This window comes from Humulus lupulus, chromosome 4, assembly GCF_963169125.1.
Source record: "Humulus lupulus chromosome 4, drHumLupu1.1, whole genome shotgun sequence".
Classification (NCBI taxonomy): domain Eukaryota; kingdom Viridiplantae; phylum Streptophyta; class Magnoliopsida; order Rosales; family Cannabaceae; genus Humulus; species Humulus lupulus.
In genome coordinates, this window is record NC_084796.1 from 112,530,221 (window position 1) to 112,551,414 (window position 21,194).

The window sequence follows — 21,194 nt, forward strand, 5'->3', positions numbered from 1 at the left end:
ATAATAGCACTAAGTGGACGTAGGTCATTACCATCTTTTGGGGCCAAACCACTATAAATCCTTGGTGTTTTCTTCTCTTCCATTAGATTATCTTTCTTACTTGTCATTTTATCTTTTGTCGTATATTTGACTTCGTGTCGTTGGAAAATCGTGGGTCAACATCAGGGTCGACACCCTTAGGTCGCACCCTTTATTTATCCCACTGACTCCGGTCTGCTTAAACCGAGCTCAGTGTATATTAAGTTGTCCTGAGCTACCAAGTGCTGAGCCGTGCCCTATGCACCAATGTAAACTCTGGCACTCTTAGGTCGTTTGTTTATTCTTCACATGGCATAATACCACCAAAAATGTCCCCGAGAGCAAAATGGTAAAATTCCCCAGCATTCCCACCTAGGCTTCCTAACCTTAAATATATCTCCAATTATTTATTTCCATAACCCGATAACCCAATCAATCATCCAATACCCAAAATACCCATTGACTCGCCTCGAGCCAAGTATTAGGTCCCACTGTGTCATTCCCGCTAACTAGCTCCCTAGGATCGCATACTAATACTTGTTGACATACCCCTTTAAGCTAAAATTATAACATATAATCACATTTACACCCTCAATGGGCTAAAATTACAAATATACCCCTTTAAGCTAAACAGGGCCTACATGCATACTAATACTTGTTGACATGCATTTCATATATGTTGATATAATCATACAAGCATGCTTATCACAAAATCATGCATTAAACTACTTAATTCACAGATAAACCAATCGTGCCCTCCTGGCACACTAATCAAGGCCCATAAGCCTTATTAGTGATTTTGGGTGGTTACATAAGTGTTGTGCTTATGCTTTTGGTAACCTAGGGATCCTTTGCATGATGGATTCATATTTGGTATGTAGGCCATGATGGAAATTGTGGTCTTAGAAATATGCTAGGATTTTCTTTGAGTTTTGGAAACAATAAAGATTTGAAACATGCTATGTAACTTTTGGCATAGGCAAATTTCTTTGCATGATGAGTTTATGTTGTCCCTTGTTGCTAATATTAAAACTATCGATTTTGGAATAGGTTTTGTTGACGCGGTTCTTTGCCAACAGGTAATTAAGAGAATGAGAGAAAAGGATTAGTGCTAAATGTGAACCAAAATAGATATATGATCTTAGGGAACGAAAGGGGTGACTCAAGACACGGTTTTTAAGTGGTTCGAAGGTTAAAATCCTTCTACTCCACTAGTCAATATTATTGATCTGTACTGAGTATCTGGTTACAAAGTATTTCTTACAAGAGATTATTTTTCCAACCCCTATCAACTCCCAGGGTCTCCATATTTATAGGAGAAGGCACCTGGAAGTTGGTAGGGAGGTCATCCCGTGAGCTTCTTACTTGTATCAATTCTGTGACATTCATGATTAATTCCTAAACCTGACATATAAGTGTGGTCAAATCAATAGGTAAGGAAGTAATGGGCTGCACGGCCCAACCCCACCGTGGGTGTCTGAACACGCACGTTCCTGCTGCATGTCCTAGAAGTCAGGGGGATATCAGACACGTGATGCCTGATATATGCACGTTTACCTTGCGTGTGTTCACTTCTCAAGGGGTCATAGCTCCATGTCCAGCTCGTACCGCAAGCTGCATGCTGGACTTGACCTTCAGCCTTCAGGGGGCCTGCTCCAGTCTTGGACAGTGGAGGCGAGCCCTTTGGGCTTCCTCGAGCTAATGACAGAAGCTCCGGTTTTAGGGGAATTCATGAGATAACTACGATTAGTCAGCAGCTCGGCTTGCTAATCAGCCCGTGGGAAAACCAGGGCGTACATCTGTCCCCAAGCTCCTGCTCGTGGTATACCATGTCGTGTATAAGACCACAGTAAGGGCTTTTGGACTTCCCCACGAACTCTTCGCATTCCACCTTTTATGCAGGCGTCTGATATGTGGAACATCGTGGGTGGTGACGGTACGTCTTACGAGAACCGCATTTAATGGCCTAGCCCATGCCCAGCCGTCGTTTCGTATTTCGAGTGGAGGGCCTCAGATCCCCCATCAGGGCCATCCAATGGCCCTCTATACGTGATCCTTTACGCATATAAAAAGGGGTGGCCACCCTACGCATGGGCCACCCTTTCATTCGAATTTTTCAAGCTTCAAGCTCCTCTTCTTCTTCTCTCTATATCTCCAGAAGAACAAAACCCTCGACCCCGCTACTGCTACTCTCAGCGTTCAAGAAGCTTAGGCGCACGGACTTCTCCGAAGCTTTGGAAGCTATTACACCGACGAAGCTCTTACCAACACAACACCTTCGTCTACCTCCCGGCGATACACTGTAAGTTTCCTGACCCTCTGTGTTTTGAAAATATGTTACTGTAGCTTAGGTAAAAAAATTTACTGTAGTCGCATGCAAGGGTTTGCTGAGTTTTGTGGATATGGAGGGTGACAACCTTTTTTTAGGTCTTAGCATATTTGTTGTAGAAAATCTCTTTAGAGTAAGGGTTTCAGGATGTTTTTTTTCTGGGGAAAATTTCTGGGCAGGAGTTTTGGGAATTTTGGGTGCAAAACTGGGTAGCTTAGGGAACACGCCTCAGAAGCGGTTTTGCAATTTCCTGCCTACTGAACCTTTCCCCCCAAGGAAAATTCTATCCTGACCCTCCTGACACACGAATCCCGAGTAATCAGGGATTGGTTGGGAGCACAGGCGCGTGTTCATCGAACCGCGTGGTCCCATTCTCCACGGGCTAGGCTTACCTCAGCTCGTGCAAATAATAATTGCTTTTTCCTCATGCTTGGGTTGCCTTTTCTGAAATGTTTTCTTTTGTTTGTTAGGCGATCAGATGGCTCCAAAGAGAAATCTCCCACAGAAGAACGTCAGCAGCTCGGCCTCCCAGCAGGACAAAGGGAAGGCGGCGATGCCCAGCTCCCCGATCCCCCGCTTTGGGCCGATAGTGGAGAAGGAGGTCGAGGTGGCCCCTGATGCCTTCTTTGAGGCGGAAAGGATTGTCTCGAAGATAACCGACCAGGCGAAGATAAACAAAATCTTCCTTTCCCACAATATCGCTCTGGGGAAAACGTCCGTAGTGGCCCGACCTGCTGCGGAGGGCGAGCGGAGTTGTTCGCCGCTCGACAAGTCGTTCGCGGCCTGGAGTGGTGAACACTTTAAGGCAGGGGCCTTCCTTCCATTGGATCAGTACTTTGCTGATTTCCTTAATTATGTGGGGTTGGCCCCATTTCAGCTCCCCCCCAATTCCTACCGTCTGTTGGCAGGGTTGAGGTACTTGTTCCAGAAGCACGAGTGGGAGGTCCCCACTCCTGCAGACATTTTATACTTCTTTTGCCTCAAAGCCAGCCCGGACCAGCGGGGACGAGGTGACGGGTTCTACTATTTAACCCGGTTTCCCAATACGGTGGCAGTCATCGAGCTGCCCAGCCACCCTAATGACTTTAAGGACCAATTCTTCATGTCAACTGGTTTCAGGAACTGCGAGCATCACTATTTCAATCATCCTCGTAAGTTTCTCCCGTCCTTAGCTCGCCTGTTAAATGTTATTTTAGCTCCTCCCATACCCCACTCTGACTCAAACTAACCTTGCAGCCATCTTCGCGAGGACAGAGAAGTCTGTGACCCTCGAGGGCCAATATGAAACGCTGGCGGGCTTGCCCCCCAGTGAGAAGGATTATCGCGTGCTCGTGACGGACGAGACGATGGTGTTCTACAAGCTGATTTTTCCAAATCATACCCTGAACCTAAAGAGGCCCCAGGGGCCGCCCCCAGCTCGGGACACCAGACCCATCATCGTGGAGGAGGTCGCGGAAAATGAAGACGAGGAGGACGAGGGCGACGAAGTTCCGCTCGTGAGGAGCAGGAAAAGGACCTTGGAGGTCGCCCAGAGGATGGGCGAGGAGAGGATCCAATCCGGAGCAGCCGCGGGTCCTTCTGGCCAAGGTAACCCTTACTTGCTTAGGAGTCTAGATAGGGCCACCGCAGACCCCCGGCTGGCTAGGTTCAATCCTAGGCAGCTCGTCCATCGTCATCTAAGCGATCCGGACCTGAACACACTCTTCCTCCATTGTGTCGACCGGCTCGTGCTGGATCACCAAGAGAGCCGGCCTAGGGGTACCGTAGTAGTAGATAACATCCTAGCCTTTAGGTCGATCCTATTCGAGGAGTATGGGACCAACTTATGCACATGGCCATCACTCCAGAGGGGTATCTATGCTCCGGGGCTTAGGCAGTATGTACAAGAATCTAGCCCTGAGTCAGAACCGGACCCAGAACTTGTGCCAGTTCAAGAAATAATTGTCTTAGGTTCTTCCAACTCGGGGGGTAGGGCTCCCTTAGTATTCACACACTTTTTATATTTAACCCTTTGTTCTTGTCTGTATGGTTGTTAATTTGTACTAACAATGTTTTTGTTTTGACAAAAGAGATGTCTCAGCCCGAGGATAGCTTGCGAGGCGCAGTCTTTGGGGGAAAACCCTCGGCCGGACCAAGACTAAAAAGGCTCCGGGGGTCCAGGAGCGCCGCTAGGACCTCCACCAAGTCTCCGGCAAAGGAGAAGGAGAAAACCCCGGCCGCCCAGGACACGGGAGCAATTCTTCCTGCCGCAGGAGCAGGCCAAATGCCTCCCCCACTCAGGATGGAGGAACGGAGCTCGGGACTCCGGTCGTGGCGGTCTCTGATGTGCGCATCCCAATCAACCCTTAGGATCTGGAGAAGATCCCAGAGGCCTTCTGGGGGACTGTGTATGAGTCGGCGAACTACGCTGTCAGCCATACATACAAGTTCACCGAGAAGGAGCTCCGGGCCATCGAGACCATGAGCCCGGTGGATGTGCTGGAATCTTCAATGGGCATGGCCATGACAGTAAGCCAACCTAGACTTGTTTTTTTTTTCTTTGCTCTGCTTGTTCCTAAGGCAATTGTCTCTTTGTCTCTGCAGAGCGTTGTCGCCCTACACCGGAGCATCATCAGGACCAAAACTCAGCTCGAGGATATGAGGACCGAGCACCAGGCCTCCCTTCGGGAGGCTAAGGCAACTAAAGATGCCCTGGCGACCTCGAAGGCCGAGTTGGAGAAAGCCCTCTCGAAGGTCCAGGAGCTCGAAGCCTCCCTCACCACCTCACGGACGGACCTCGAGGCTGCGAAGACTAAGATCCAGGCCGCCCAGGTCGCCCTAGAGGCTGAATGGGCCACTTCAGAGCAGTCCATGCAGGATTTGTTCTATCATTGTTGGGCTTACAATCCGGAGGCTGACTTCTCCTTCATGAAACTGAGCCTTTGGGCGCGCTTGCTGGTGAAGTTCCAAGCTCGTCTTGAGAAAGAGGCGCCGCCTTCGGAGACTGGAGAAGCCTCGGGCGCGGCGGAGCAGGGTGAGACAGCGACCTCCAAGGGGCCATCTGACGGAGCTTAGGGCGTTCCTTCCCTGTTGCCTTTGAACATTTTTAAGTATATTTTTTTTTTAACCTTTGCATGAGGTGTTTTCACCTCGAGACAATTTGCTTTAACGTTTTTAATTTACGCTCTTTCATGCTTTTAAGCATTTCGGCTATAATTTATTGAAAAACCTAGTTCGCATTAACTTTAACCCATATTTCGAGCTCTTGAAGTAGAACAACGATCAATAGATTTAAATCAACTTCTAAGCTTTATGACCTGGTAAAAACCAGGAACTTGATTTGAAAACTTAGTTCGCGTTAACTCTTATCCATATCTCGAGCTCTTTAAGAAAAACAACGATCAACAGATTTAAATCAACTTCTAAGTTTTATGACCCAGTTAAAACCAGGAACTTAATTTGAAAACTTAGTTCGTGTTAACTCTTATCCATATCTCGAGTTCTTTAAGAGGAACAACGATCAACAGATTTAAATCAACTTCTAAGTTTTATGACCTGGCTAAAACCAGGAACTTAATTTGAAAACTTAGTTCGTGTTAACTCTTATCCATATCTCGAGCTCTTTAAGAAGAACAACGATCAACAGATTTAAATCAACTTCTAAGTTTTATGACCTGGTTAAAACCAGGATAGGCTTAGTTAGTGTTAACCCTTATCAATATCTCGCGTTTTTAAGAAAACCACGCTCAATCGATAAGAATCAACATCTAAGTCGTTAAGGAGACCTGGTTATATCCAGGTACCATATGCCCCCCAAGTAACTGGGAAAGGGTCTTTCGTGGTTACTTTATATTACACTTGCAAATATGCATAAAAAGTTGATTTTCATTAATACATAAGAAGTGGCCTTCTAGGCCTTACAAGTAAATCATTTTTAATATCTCTTTAAGTGGACGGCGTTCCAAGTTCGCGGGACCGCCCCTCCATCAAGTCGAGCAAGCTTATAAGTTCCCTCCTTGATGACTTCGATGACCTGGTATGGTCCTTCCCAGTTCGGACCCAAAACTCCATCTTTGGGATCTTTTCCGGCGAGGAAAACTCTTCTCAGGACCAAGTTGCCTACGCTAAAGGTGCGTTTTTTAACCTTGGTGTTGAAGTAGCGGGCGATTTTCTGCTGATAATGGGTGAGCTGAAGTTTCGAATCCTCCCGCCTTTCCTCAACCAGATCGAGGGAATGGCATAAGAGCTCGTGGTTTCGATCTTGGTCGTAAGATTGGACTCTATGCGAAAGAACCTTTATCTCCACGGGGAGGACTGCCTCACTCCCAAAAGTTAAAGAAAAGGGAGTATGACCCGTAGGAGTCCGATGCGAAGTCCGGTATGCCCATAGGACCTGGGGGAGCTGTTCTGGCCAGACCCCCTTCGCTTCATCTAATATTTTCTTGAGGCTCGCCTTTAAAGTCTGGTTGACAGCTTCGACCTGGCCATTAGCCTGAGGATAGGCCACGGAGGAGAAGCTTTTCACAATCCCATGTCTGTCACAGAACTCGGTGAACAGGTCGCTGTCGAACTGAGTGCCGTTATCGTAGACGATCTTCTTGGGCAGGCCGAATCGACAAATGATGCTTTTAACCACGAAGTCAAGCACCTTTTTAGACGTGATTGTTGCCAACGGCTCTGCCTCGGCCCACTTGGTAAAGTAGTCGATGGCTACCACGGCGTAACGGACCCCGCCCTTTCCAGTGGGCAGGGCGCCTACTAAGTCTATTCCCCAAACGGCAAATGGCCAAGGGGCCGAGATCATTTTTAGCTCGACTGGAGGAGCTCGGGTAACTACAGCGAATCGCTGGCACTTGTCGCACCTCTTCACGGACGAGATCGAATCTTTGGACAGAGTTGGCCAGTAATACCCTTGCCTGAGAACTTTTAAGGCCAGGCTCTGCCCCCCAGTGTGGTCTCCGCAGAATCCTTCGTGAACTTCCTGCAGGATGACCTTTGCTTCACATGGATGAACGCACCGGAGGAGAGGTAGGGAATGCCCACGTCGGTACAACACCCCATCGACCAGCGTATATCTCGGAGCTTGGTACAAGATTCGCCGTGCGTCGTTACGTCCTTCAGGCAGCGTGCCCTCAACGAGATACTCAAGAATGGGGTTCATCCAGGTCGGCCTAGCGTCAATCATTTTGACCTCCGCCCGATCTCCTTCTATACTTGGTTGCTCCAAGAATTCTATCGGCACCAATCCCAAGGTCTCCGTCTCTCTCGAGGTGGCGAGCTTGGCAAGAGCATCTGCATTAGTGTTCTACTCCCGAGGTATCTGTTCGATCGATCCTCGCTCAAATGCGGACAGCTTAACTTTTACCTTCGTCAGATAGGCGGCCATCTTGGGTCCCCGAGCCTGATATTCGCCCAGGACCTGGTTTACCACGAGCTGGGAGTCACTGAAGCACTGGACGGAGATCGCCTTTAACTCCCTAGCTATCCTCAGGCCGGCCAGCAAAGCTTCGTACTCCGCCTCGTTGTTGGAGGCCTTGAACCCGAACCTTAACGCCGAGTGGAATCTATGTCCCTCGGGGGATATCAGAATGATTCCAGCCCCGGAGCCGTTCTCGTTGGATGAACCATCTACAAAGATCTTCCACAACGATTGGGGAGAGGCGAGCTGAGATGAGTCCTCTGCTGGATTCTCCTGGAATCCCGTGCATTCTACCACGAAATCGGCGAGGGCCTGACTTTTTATAGCGGTTCGCGGGGTGTAGAAAATCTCGAATTGACTGAGTTCGACCGCCCATTTTAACAAACGTCCCGATGCTTCAGGTTTTTGCAAAACCTGCCTTAGAGGCTAATCGGTCATGACGTGTACTGAGTGGGATTGGAAGTACGGCCTGAGCTTTCGCGAGGCCGTGATTAGGCAGAACGCCAATTTTTCCATCAGTGGGTACCGTGACTCTGCCCCGAGAAGTCTCTTGCTGATGTAGTAGACTGGCTTCTGAGCCTGGTCCTGTTCTCGTACCAGTACGGCGCTAGCTGCATTCTCAGTGATAGCTAGGTAGAGAAAAAGAGGCTCGCCTGCCTTGGGCTTGGATAGCACAGGTGGTTCAGCCAGATGCGCCTTCAGGTCGAGGAATGCGCTTTCGCACTCTACTGTCCATTCAAACTTCTTGTTTCCTCGGAGCAGGTTGTAGAAGGGCAAACACTTATCGGTTGACTTGGAAATAAACCGGTTCAGCGCTGCCACTCTTCCTGTTAAGCCCTGGACATCTTTCCGCGACCTAGGCGAAGGAAGCTCGAGCAGTGACATGATCTTGTCGGGGTTTGCCTCGATTCCTCGGGTATTGACTATGAACCCCAGGAATTTTCCTAACGCGACTCCAAAAGTGCATTTTTGGGGATTGAGCCTCATGCCGTATTCCTGTAATATTTTAAAACATTCTTCCAGGTCGGAAACATGGTTGTCGGCAGTCTTTGACTTGACTAGCATGTCATCAACGTACACTTCCATGTTTTTTCCGATCTGGTCCGCGAACATTCTGTTTACCAATCTTTGGTAGGTAGCTCCGGCGTTCTTCAGACCGAAAGGCATGACCTTGTAGCAATAGACATTAGTCGGGGTCATGAAGCTGATGTGTTCCTGGTCTGCCGGATTCATCGCGATCTAATTGTAGCCTGAGTACGCGTCCATAAAGGACATGAGCTCGTGCCCCGCCGTGGCATCCACCAGCTGATCGATCCTTGGTAATGGAAAACAATCCTTGGGGCAGGCTTTATTCAGGTCGGAGAAGTCAATGCAGGTTCGCCACTTTCCGTTGGGCTTTGGAACTAGCACGGGGTTGGCGACCCAAATTGGAAATTTGGCTTCACGGATAAAACCACATTTTTTGAGCCGGGCTACTTCTTCTTCTAGGGCTTCAGCTCGAGTTATTCCTAAACGTCTTTGCTTCTGAGACTTGGCAGGAACGCTTTTGTCCAGATGGAGCGTGTGCATGATGACACTCGGGCTAATTCCCACCATGTCCTCGTGGGACCAGGCAAATACATCTAAGTTAGCCCGCAGAAACGTAATCAGCTCCGTCTTCCTCTTGCTACAGAGGTTTTTCCCGAGCTTGAACATTCGTGATGGATTTTGTGGATCAAGGTTCACTTCCTCGAGCTCCTCAATAGCCTGGAGCTCGGATATGTCTTCGCCTATTCGGGGGTCAATGTCCTCACTCAAGGCGACATTTTCCCTTTTGGCGTTTTGAGGTTTTTCAATCTCAGGAGCCACCAAGGGTTCCTGGGATTCCTCTCAGAATGGCCATGGCCAGCTGCCCTGGTTTAAATTTTCCCTTCATGGAAATGTTGTAGCATTCCCTGGCAGCGAGCTGATCGCCCTGTATCGTGCAGATTCCTGGCAAGGTGGGGAACTTCATGGTGAGGTGTCGGATGGAGGTGATAGCCTCGAAAGCTATGAGCGTAGGTCGGCCCAAAATGGCGTTGTACGCAGCGGAGCAGTCTATGACCACGAACTCGAGTAGTTTGGATACTGTTTGAGATTCTTCTCCTAGGGTGATCACCAGCTCGATCGTCCCTATCGCTGCTGATCCTTCTCCCGAAAAACCATACAGCATCATGGAGGTTGCCTTTAGATCGGCGATAGTCAGACCCATCTTCTCTAAGGTGGATCGGAATAGAAGGTTCACCGAACTCCCGTTGTCTATCAGCACCCTTCTCACTCTCCGGTTGGCGAGCTGGACTGCTACAACCAACGGATCATTGTGAGGGAACTGGACATGGCCTGCATCTTCCTCCGTGAAAATGATCGATTGTTTTTCCAATCGCTGCTGCTTTGACTGGCGCTGCTCCGGGACGAACTCCACTCCGTTATGAGCCTTTAGTTCATTCACGTATCTCTTCTGGGCGCCTCTGCTTGTGCCAGCCATGTGCGGTCCTCCAGAGATGGTGGATATCTCTCCTCCGACCACTGGAGGAGGAACATCCTGATCTACCCGAGACCCGGGCTGACTGGCTGGGACCTCTGGAGTAGGTCGACTTGCTGGGACCCTATTCCGCGAGTATTGAGCCAAGGGTCCGGCTCGGATGAGAGTCTCGATCTCATCTTTTAAATGCCTACAATCATCGGTATTGTGGCCCACATCGTTATGAAAACGGCAAAATTTGGAAGTGTCTCTCTTTCCCTTGTGGTGCTTCAATGGCTCCGGCCTCTTCCAGGGGACCCGAGTAGAGTTGGCCAAGAAGATACTCTCTTTGGACTGAGTGAGCTCGGTATAAGTCATGAAGACGGGCTTAAACTTATCTACGGACTTATTCTTCTTTTGGTCGTGCTGACTGTTTTCACCATTGCCCTTTCTCTTGCCTCCACCGGGCTGGTTGCTCTATGCGACGTTCGGGGTCGTTGCCGCAACCTCCACCCCTGTCCCCGCAGGCTGATCGGGAACCTGGCTGGTTCCCACAGCAGAGGCCCCAGCTTCTTCCAAGTTTATCCACTCTTGGGCCCTGTTAAGGAATTCGTTGACCGAGCTGACTCCCTTCCTCTGTATATCCTTCCATAGGTCTCCTCCGACAAGGATTCCGGTTCTCATGGCCATGAGCTTAGAGCTATCATCCGCGTCTCTAACTCGAGCAGCGACATTTGCGAATCTGCTCAGGTAGGCCTTCAGAGTCTCTCCGGGCTGCTGTCTCACGTTGGCCAGGGAGTCGGCCTGAACACGGGCGGCCTGAGAGGCTCGGAATGCCCTTTTGAAGTCGGCTGAGAAGGCCTTCCAGGAGCTAATTGACTGTTTTTTACTTTGCTTAAACCACTGTCTGGCAGGTCCGGTCAGTGTGGAGGGGAAGATCAAGCATCTCAGCTCTGGGCCAATATTATGGGCCATCATTAGGGTGTTGAACATCCCTAAATGGTTCGAGGGGTCTCCGTCCCCGTTGAACTTTGACAGGTGAGGCATACGAAAACCAGACGGGTATGCCGTCGCTGCTATGTTGGGGGCGAAGAGTTCCATCTCGTCCCCTGAATCATATTCGTCTTTTTCTTTTTCTGATAGAAGTTTCCTCATCAGCTCCTCCATCTGGGTCAGGCGATCGAGGGTTTGGTCCTGATGTCCTTGGTTATTCCGGGGCTGTTCAACAGCTCCGGATCCATTATACACATTTGGTGGGTTATTGCCCCTCCTATCTTGAGATAGGTTATTTGGGACATTCCCTCCGTTGCGTATTTCAGACAGGACCCCCCCTGAACAAGCCTGGCCACCACTTCCAGCTCGGTCCTCTCTGTGAGAGTTGAGGCGATCTCGAAGGTCACCTTCCTGGGTTCTCTGGTGACTTTGCGCCAAACTTAACCGCTGACGCAGGTCTCCCCCAGAGAGATCACTCCGGCGACTGCCGGTCCAGTGGCTCCTGCTGGATAGGCTTGGAGTCCGCCTTTGGTGGTGACGATCTGAGTTTCCCTCCAGCGCCCTGCTACGCCGGGAAGGTCCAGTAGACGGTGGATTTCTCCTACTACTCCCGTAGGCTGGGACGTCCCGGACGGGCCGAGGAGGAGACGGATATCTGATCGGAGATGGAGGATGCCTAACTGGAGAGGCGATCCTAGTTCCGTCTGGACGGATCAAGTTCAGTGGGGGCCTTTCGGCCCTGCCGGCCTGCTGGTCCTGTGCCGGGCGATCTGGATGGGGCACAGGACGGTCGTTGGGGACGGGCTGTCGTCGCAAGCCCTCCTCGGATCTTCTTCGGGAATTTCCTCGAGCTCCCCTGGGCGTCCTCGAGGATGGCTGAGAGCTAGGAGTTTATGTCCTAACCGAACGGCTGTATTGTTGTTGTCTGGTCCTAGGCACTTCCTCGAAGTTTGCATCTCAATGGTGTGATGAAGGGGTGGAGTTGGCTGTTGGAAGTCTATCCGACCGGCTATACCTGGACCGGTTACCCCGGCGAGACTTAGGAGCCTCACCTTGCCTCTCTCCAACGTTAACGTCGGTTGTGAGAGGGGGTAGTCGGGCCAGGATATCTTTGATTTTCTGGCTGGCCGTTGCTAACTGGCTCCTCAGTTGAGCGTTCTCCATCTCCACCGCAGTATAATAGCATGGGTTCGGATTAGGTGGCCGAGGCACCGAACTACCGGTATCATCTTGGCCCGCTGGTTGTTTTCCTGGCCGCTGCTGGACTTCAAGAATTTGTTCATCAGGGATGGTAGTATGACGAGCCTCCTGCCCATCATGTTGTTCTGTCTCGTTGCCATGCCTGGACCGTGTAGTCACCATAGTTGGATGTTTGCAGCAGCACTAATCGAACTTGCTCTCAATGAAAGCACCAAACTGTTGACGCAGTTCTTCGCCAACAGGTAATTAAGAGAATGAGAGAAAAGGATTAGTGCTAAATGTGAACCGAAATAGATATATGATCTTAGGGAACGAAAGGGGTGACTCAAGACACGGTTTTTAAGTGGTTCGAAGGTTAAAATCCTTCTACTCCACTAGTCAATATTATTGATCTGTACTGAGTATCTGGTTACAAAGTATTTCTTACAAGAGATTATTTTTCCAACCCCTATCAACTCCCAGGGTCTCCATATTTATAGGAGAAGGCACCTGGAAGTTGGTAAGGAGGTCATCCCGTGAGCTTCTTACTTGCCGTATCAATTCTGTGACATTCATGATTAATTCCTAAACCTGACACATAAGTGTGGTCAAATCAATAGGTAAGGAAGTAATGGGCCGCACGGCCCAACCCCACCGTGGGTGTCTGAACACGCACGTTCCTGCTGCGTGTCCGAGAAGTCAGGGGGATATCAGACATGTGATGCCTGATATATGAACGTTTACCTTGCGTGTGTTCACTTCTCAAGGGGTCATAGCTCCATGTCCAGCTCGTACCGCGAGCTGCATGCTGGACTCGACCTTCGGCCTTCAGGGGGCCTGCTCCAGTCTTGGACAGTGGAGGCGAGCCCTTTGGGCTTCCTCGAGCTAATGACAGAAGCTCCGGTTTTAGGGGAATTCATGAGATAACTACGATTAGTCAGCAGCTCGGCTTGCTAATCAGCCCGTGGGAAAACCAGGGCGTACAGGTTTATTGGTATTATTTTCTTGATTTGTGCCATGAAGTTTTCAGCCTTGTGAGTGTGATTTGAGATGATTTAATTGTTTGGTGAATACTAAAGTAATATTAAAATCCATAGATGGGTGTAGAAACATGCTAGGTTAATGACTAAACATGATTAAGAATTGTTGACGTGGTTTTTTGCAAACAATGGATTAAGAAACCCGATAACAAAGATATTAGTGCTCTTTTCTAAACCGTAATGAATTATAAGAACAACCTCTCACACTCACAATTTTATGTGGTTCAGTGGTCAAAATCTACCTAGTCCACAAGACAATATTATTAATCTCTTACAATTTGTGCAGAGTTTTTGTATCTTAAAAAAGCAGTCCCTTTTCCTATCCATTATCCTTGATATTTGTAGTGGATATTCCTAGACAGGTTTGGGTAACCGTGTGCATATATATGGTAAAAAATTAATCAGTATAATTTCCCATCTACATAGGGATACGATTTCCTATGTAAATTACATTCGCTATCTCAGGCAATAAATATGCAATACACTCTGGGCATTAATGAGCGTATAAGGAACCTCCAAGTCTTTCGGGATCCTTTACTGTGCGTCATGACTAGATTTCCACGAGCTGAACATCTTCCTCGAGCTAGAGATCGAAGAGTGAATGAACTTTAGTTCAGACCAAGTTCGGAGTATCCAGAAGGCGATCTAGCCATCACAAGTCTTGCACTAGGTTATTGTCCTGAGAGGCGATCTGGAGATTATCTGCTTATCATGTTGCCAAGTCTTAACTCGAGCTACTTATATCAAAATTAGCCAGATGTCCTACTTGTATTCTTTCTCCATGTGTTTATCTGCCAGCTGTACCCCCTAGTTGAATGATTAAACTCACACTTATTTTGGGGTACAACATTTGCCCCCAAGCTCCTGCTCGTGCATAATGTCACTTCTAACAAGCACAGTAGGGGCTTTTAGGCTTCTATTGCGTGAAATCGTGCCCACCCACTACTCGAGTCTTAAACAAGTGGTCGTCTATAATAGGTGCATGTTCGGGTTTCGAGGACTGTGACAACTGTCTTGTCTACTTTTTGCTACCGCAGGGGCATATAATCTTGTCCTTTGGATCTTGAGCTAACCTGATCGAATGGCCTAGATTAATTCCCAAAGTTTACGTATAAATAGGAAAATCAGGCCTGCACTTCACCACCTTCGCATTCAAAAAGTTTCCTTTAAAAAATTCCCCTTTCTTCTCAGACTACTTTCAAAAACCTTCATCATCCTCCCATTCTTCAGAAGCTCTCAAGCTCCTACATTTGGAACCATCAACTTCCCCGTCGAGTAAACATATAAACTGTAAGTATCTCTTCATCTGGTTTAAATCTTTCCTTCTTTATTTTTCAATACATTCCTTTTATTTCGGAATTTTTCCAGTTGCTTCTCTTACTTTAACCATGTTTGAGTTCAATAGGGGTTTGCTTAGGCTATAAGAACAATATTAGGTTCGTTTAGAAATAAGGTGCGCGAAAAATGGGCCATTTTCTAGGTTTTGAAAGGATGTAATTATTGATGAATCGATTAAGTTACCTATTTGGGCGTAGAAGTTGAGGGGGTTTTAGGTTCGGTTCTAGGTTACTTAAGGGCCACGATTCCTTGAGTGGTTTTTCATTAAACCGATTTCAAAAAGGGTAGTAGGCCTGACACACAAATTCCGAAGTATCAGGGAATTCCCCCAGTCTATAGTGTGTGGCCAAGGACTGCGCATGGAAACACGTGTTGGAGCTAGGGTACACCTTAGCTCACGTATATTCTAGGATAAATAAACCAAATTCAAACCCTCAGGTCAGTGGACCTTTGCTGTAACGCCCTGGATAGCCAAGACCGCTACACTGTGTGTTTATAAAAGTGCCAGACTTGCTAATCAAGTCATTTAATTAAAAACGTGTTACCGAAACTATAATGGAACTAGGGTTAAAAGATTTTGGTCTGAAAAGCTGCATTTCTTATAAATAAACATTTTCTGTTTACACGGGATCCCAAAATTAATAGAATTAAAACCATTTACAAAATATTCGAGATTTAATTACAGTATTAGCCATACTAAGGCAAAATAGATAGTTAAGCAATCCCTGTCCTGATCCACTCCTCGGCCATGGCGACCGAACAGCTGACTATGTACATTCTGCCCCACAGCCCTCCACCTCAGGGTTGGTCCAACTTGCCTTTGCCTTTACCTGCACCACGTAGCACCCGTGAGCCAAGGCCCAGCAAGAAAACACAATAACAGGTCATAAGCAGTCAACAGACAATCCAATATCTCATATCACATAGGCATGTTCTCAATCATATAAGCATTCATGATAATCAAGTATTCAGCATACTAAACCTATCAACTCATATCAATCACCAATTTACAAATGATAACTAGGGCTAGCGCCCTCAGGCCGCACCCTCTGTTTATCTCACTGACTCCGGCCCGCTTAAACCTAGCTCAGTGAATATTAAGTTGTCCTCGACTACCAGTGGCCAAGCCACGCCCTGTGTGCAAATATTGTATACGGTACCCTTAGGCCGTCTATCACATGTCCCATGGCATAATACCATCACTGCCATTATACAGATATCAGGAGAACTTAGTCCCATCACAAACAAAATACCGGGTGCAGTTTTCTTACCTTTAAATTCGCTAGCTTTGTTCACTTGATCCTTGAGCACTATCCCCCTTGAGCCCTAGCGCACACCTAATCACAACCATAGGTCAAAATCATCACCAAACCTCAAGTCCAAAACCTAGCCTCGGGACCAATCCCGAGCCCTCGGGAAGCTCTAATTCCACCAAACGGAGTGGTGGAATCGAACCCCGAACCCCCAGGCAAAAACCCTTGAAAATAACTCAAAAACCCTCTTCTGGAAGCAGGGTAGCACTACAGCGCTCTTTGGAGGGCGCTACAGTGTTACAAGAAGAACCAAAATCCCCCAGACAACCAAGCCTAGCGCTACAATTCCCAAAGGCTAGCGCTGTAGTGCTAGTCACAGAACCAGCACCCCTGCATTTTTCCTTCCTGCGATTTCCTCGAGCCAACCCTTACCAAAACTTTTCCAATCTTCAACCAAACTTAAAAACAAGCTTATCAACACACTCCACTCATCCCAAGCATCCCAAATACATAAAACCCAATCACATGCACCCTAATCTCAAAATTCACCATGGTTGAACCTCAAACTCAGAAACTTCAGCACAGCAGTCAAAACCTCAGAATTTAAAGCTTAGAATTTCATACCTTCAATGGGGATTCGACCTTAAGTCAGCTTCTACACCTCCTTGGCTTACTCCTCCTCAAACCCCTGGCTTGAATTCCCTAGAGTTCCCACCAAATTCAGCTTAGACACCATAGTTCAATACCAAAACCAAAAACTGAAGAAACTTCAAAGTCTTACCTCAACTAAATGGCTTATTCTTGCTAAACCCTTGCCAAATCTTCAAGCCAGACCAAGAACTCTTGCCTCAAGCTTACTCTGGCTTCCCCTTGGTTTCTGCTCCAAAATACCTCAAGAACTGATGAAGAAAACCTAGACCGACCTTGACAAAATGGCCTGCTCTTCTTTCCATTTTATTTCCCTTCTTTTCTTTCTTTCCTCAGACTTCTACTTCATTCTACAAACTCCACTAAGCATAAAGCCTCAGTTATGCCTATCTTTATATGCCAAATGACCACAATACCCTCCCCTTTAATTCTAAATCCTTTAATCCACTTAGGGGCATTTTGGTCATTTGACCCAATTCCCGCTAATTCCTCAAGTGTCTCTAATATTTTCCGCTTGCTTCCCAATACCTAATTAATCGCCAATTATATTCCTCGATGTCAAAATAGACCCCAATACATTCTCTAAATTCCCATTTATACCCCTAGGCTCGCCCCGAGCCGGGTATAAATCCCCGCCGTGACTTTTTCGCTAACCTGCTCACTAGGATCGTCTCAAATCATAGATCACAAATATATCCACATAATAATGTGGTCTTAACAATTATCACATATATATATACAGTTATGCCCTCAACGGGCCAAAATTACAATTATGCCCTTTCTAACCTAATCAGGGCCTACATGCATACTAATACACATAGTCATGCATCTCAAATATTTCAATAGCCATACAACATGCTTTTAAATCATTAAATCACATTTATTCCAATTATGCCCTCCCGGCACACTAATCAAGGCCCTTAAGCCTCATTAGTAAATTTGGGTCGTTACATTTGTTGTCGTAACTAGACTTTATTTTAGGTCTCCACTAACTGGCCACTTTGTCGTCAGGCGAGCTAGATCATGGCCCATTAGAAGAAAATCATCGCAAGCTCCTCTTCTCAAAGCAAGAGTATGGACAAGCAGGTTACGTTTACCCTTCCCACTCTGGCCTAGTGGTGGACAGGGAGATTGTAGTCGACCCCGACGCCTATTTTGAGGACGAGCACATCGTGTCTCGAATAAAAAGTCAAGGCAAAGTGAACAAGATTCTGCTGAGCCATGGGATCGAGATGGGACGCGACAGCCTTGTTGCCCAACCTCCATTAGAAGGAAAGCAGAGCTGCAACCTCCCTTTGGACCAGTACTTCGTAGATTTTTTAAACTACATCAAACTGGCTTCATTCCAGCTCCCCCCAAACTCATTTCGACTTTTGGTGAGGCTGAAATATTTATTTTCGAAGCACGAGTGGGAGGTTCCCACCCCGACTGACATTATGTATTTCTTCTACCTCAAAGCCAACCTTGAGCAAAAGGGGCAAGGTGATGGGTTCTACTACCTCACTCGATTTCCTAACACGACCTGTGTCATCAACCTCCCCAGCAATCCAAATGACTATAAAGATCAATTCTTCTTGTCAAATGGGTTCAAGACCTACACTCATTGGTACTTCAATCGTCCTTGTAAGTTTCCTAATTCTTCGAATTTCATACGTGAATACCCTTTTTATTGAGTTTAATCCTCCTAGCTGAATTGCTTCTTTGTGCAGCTATATAGAAGGGGACAGGGCATTCTGAGACCCTTGGAAGTTAGTACGAAACACTGTCTCGTATTCCTTCGAAGGAGAAGGAGTTCCAGATGGTAGTGAATGATGCTACCATGGTGGCCTGTAAGCTAATCCATAAAGATCAAACATTGGCCATCAGAGCCTGAGGTCCATCCCCCGACCTCCCTCCTCCACAAGAAGTTTTCCCCACCGTTGAAGACACTAAAGAGGAAGAAAAGGTGGCACCGCTGGCGCACAAGAGAAGATCTCTTGAAGATGGGCAGCATCCTAACCCAGACCGAGCTGAGTCAGGGGCAGCAGCTGGCACTTTCGACCAAGGTAACCCCTATAGAGAATTAGATCGGGATGTTGCCAGTCTTAGGCTAGTCTGATTCAACTCACGACAACTCGTGAGTCGACATCCTGTTGACTCAAACCTAAACGTGACCCACCAACTATGTGTGGATCACTTGGTGGTTCGTTACAACCATATTTATCCCCAGGTTTTAGACAAAAGAGCCTGACCTCTATAGGACCCAAGATGTAATAATGTTAGAGTCCCCCCTCCCTCGATAATCCCTGAGTTAGAGGTTTTACCCAGTCCGTTTCATAACCCCGAGTCAATCATAATAGTTTCCTCCTGTAGCTTGGAGGGTAGAGTTCTTGTTCTATTCTTTTCCATGCATTACTTTGATTAACCATTTCTTGTATCTGAATCTTCTACTCGTTCCTTTGCAGGCGACAATATGGACCTAAAAGTCACCTTTAAATCTGGCGGGGTCGGATTTGGACCTGTGATCAAGAAGGCAAGGATATCAAAGAAAGTTGCCTCCAAGTCTGGAGCTTCCACCAAATCTCCTATAAAATATAAAGATCCTAGATCCACCTAGAGACAGCAATAGCCAACTCAGCCCGAACTCCAGTAACGACCGTTATCGTTCTTGAGGTTCCTCCTCCTCTTCCTCGACATGCACCTGCTTCAGTACCTCAGGTTATTCAGGGCGAAGCCCCATTTGTTCAGATCCTGATAAAATCACTCGAGTTGGCAAGTATCCCAGAAGCATTATGAAGGACTGTATATAAGATGGGGAACCATATGGTGGGCCACGCATATAGAGCCAATGTTAAGGACCTGATGGCTATGGAGGAGCATTCCTCTGAAGATGTTCTAGAGCCCTCCATAGGAATGAACCTAACTATGAGCCACCTTCATTCCCCCTATAGTACTTCTTTTACTTTTCTTTTCTTTTTTTCGAACTAACCCTGACCTGCATTTTCCCTTTGTAGTCTGTCCTGGCTCAACTCTGGGGCATTGCCCGATCCCAATCTAGAAAAGAAGAGCTCAAGGTTGCCCTGGCCACGTCCCAGGAGAATGAGCAGACTGTTAAGGCTGCCCTAGCAACTTTCCAGAAGAATAAGTGAATTGCTAAGGAGGAGGTGGTGGAGGTGAGCCAGGGATGGGATCAGCTGCAGGCTGAGGTTAACAACCTCAAAAAGAAGCTCGAAGAGGTTGATGTGCTCAAGAACAAACTATCTGAGGTCGAGGCCAAAGCTAAAGAGGAGAGTGTAGACTCAATGAACGCCCTGGAGGAGATGCTCTATCGGTGTTGGGCTTACAACCAGGAAAGGGATTTCTCCTTTATGGCGCCAGAGCTCTGGGGACCTTATCTTGCTAGGTTTCAGAGTCGACTCTCACAAGAGAGTTTTTTGACCGTGGATGCTACCAGAGTTGCTGAAGGGGACGGAGAGGAGGTGTCATCACACGAGTAAGTTGACGGAGCTTAGTGATTTTTTTCATATTTCGTTTATTATTTTTTTCCTATAATTTTGTTTTCAAAAACTGAAACAATGGATTTCGGGCTTAGATCGAGGTTTTTTCTCCTCGAGATAATCATATACTTTTAAATACATGTTTGTTATTTTGTGATCTATTTTTGTTCCCCTTAATCTTTTATTTTCTCATGCCTATGAACTTCGAATTCTTGCACACTCGAAACCGTAGGGGTTGTCTTTAGATCATAATAGGTTTTTGATGGTTTGACTAAACAATTTTAATCGATATCCTCATTATACCTAGGAATTTTCCCGGTTGATAGCGTTATGCCTAGTAGGAATCAGGCCTAGGACCTGGTTATGTCCAGGATTTTTATTCGCTTAATAGCAATGTACCTGTTAAGAATCATGTGTCGGACCTGATTATATCCAGGGTTTCCTAGTTGTCTTCTAGGTTTTGTTTTGTCTTAGAAATTTCCCATAGTTCATATTCAGAATTACTTTGATAATCCTAGCTTTTAAAAGCCATTGAATAATCAATTTTTTGAAATTCTATGTTTTTCCAAATTCTAAGTTTCAAATTTTATCTGAATACGCTAAAATCTTTTAAAATCTCTTCGGTTATGTGCCCCCCAAGTGACCAAAACTTATACATATTCTAGGTCGCTATTACAAAATGAGCACGCGATTCTTTACAATAATAAGATGAAAATATTGGTTCTACGTAAAAATCCAATGTTATTTAGATGAAGTTAATTTTATAAATAAGCCTTACATGGAATAGTAACAAAAAACATTAAAGAAAAAGTAACTATGTCAACTATTACTGATAGTATTTTTTAAAGTGCAGGGTATTCCAGGTTTGTGGAACTAACTTTCCATTAAACCGAGCTAATATAAAGGTCCCTTCTCATAAGATTTCCACGATCTGGTATGGCCCTTCCCAGTTTGCTCCTAATACACCGTCCTTGGGATCTTTACTTGCCAAAAATAGTCTTCCAAGCACTAAATCACTGAGTCCGAGTCTGCGTCCCTTCACC